The sequence below is a fragment of the Agrilus planipennis genome, unplaced genomic scaffold (assembly GCF_000699045.2).
Source record: "Agrilus planipennis isolate EAB-ADULT unplaced genomic scaffold, Apla_2.0 scaffold303, whole genome shotgun sequence".
Classification (NCBI taxonomy): Eukaryota; Metazoa; Arthropoda; class Insecta; order Coleoptera; family Buprestidae; genus Agrilus; species Agrilus planipennis.
Window position 1 is genome coordinate 220855 of NW_020439014.1, and position 358 is coordinate 221212.

Sequence of the window (358 nt, forward strand, 5' to 3'; positions counted from 1 at the left end):
TGTTTAATTAAAAGTGGTCGACAATTAAACAGTGTACATACAGAAAATATTTTCAGTCATACAGGGTGCTCCATTCCTTCTGGACGCTACCTAAGTTCGTTATTTTAAATGGAACACTCTATATATATTACATTTTTGGTTTCTTTCTACAATTTTAGGTCGACTTTGTTAAGAGTTCTTTGTACCTATCTCCAGTAGTTTTTGAAATTTTCAACTGCTTTTGAAAAAAAATATGATTACAACTGTTTGAATTAGACCAAACAGCATCTAAAGCATAAAAGCTAGAAATCTGCGGTTTGGACAGTTCGTTTTAGCACAAATTACCGTATCTGTTTTGCTATGGGCGAAATGTGTATGT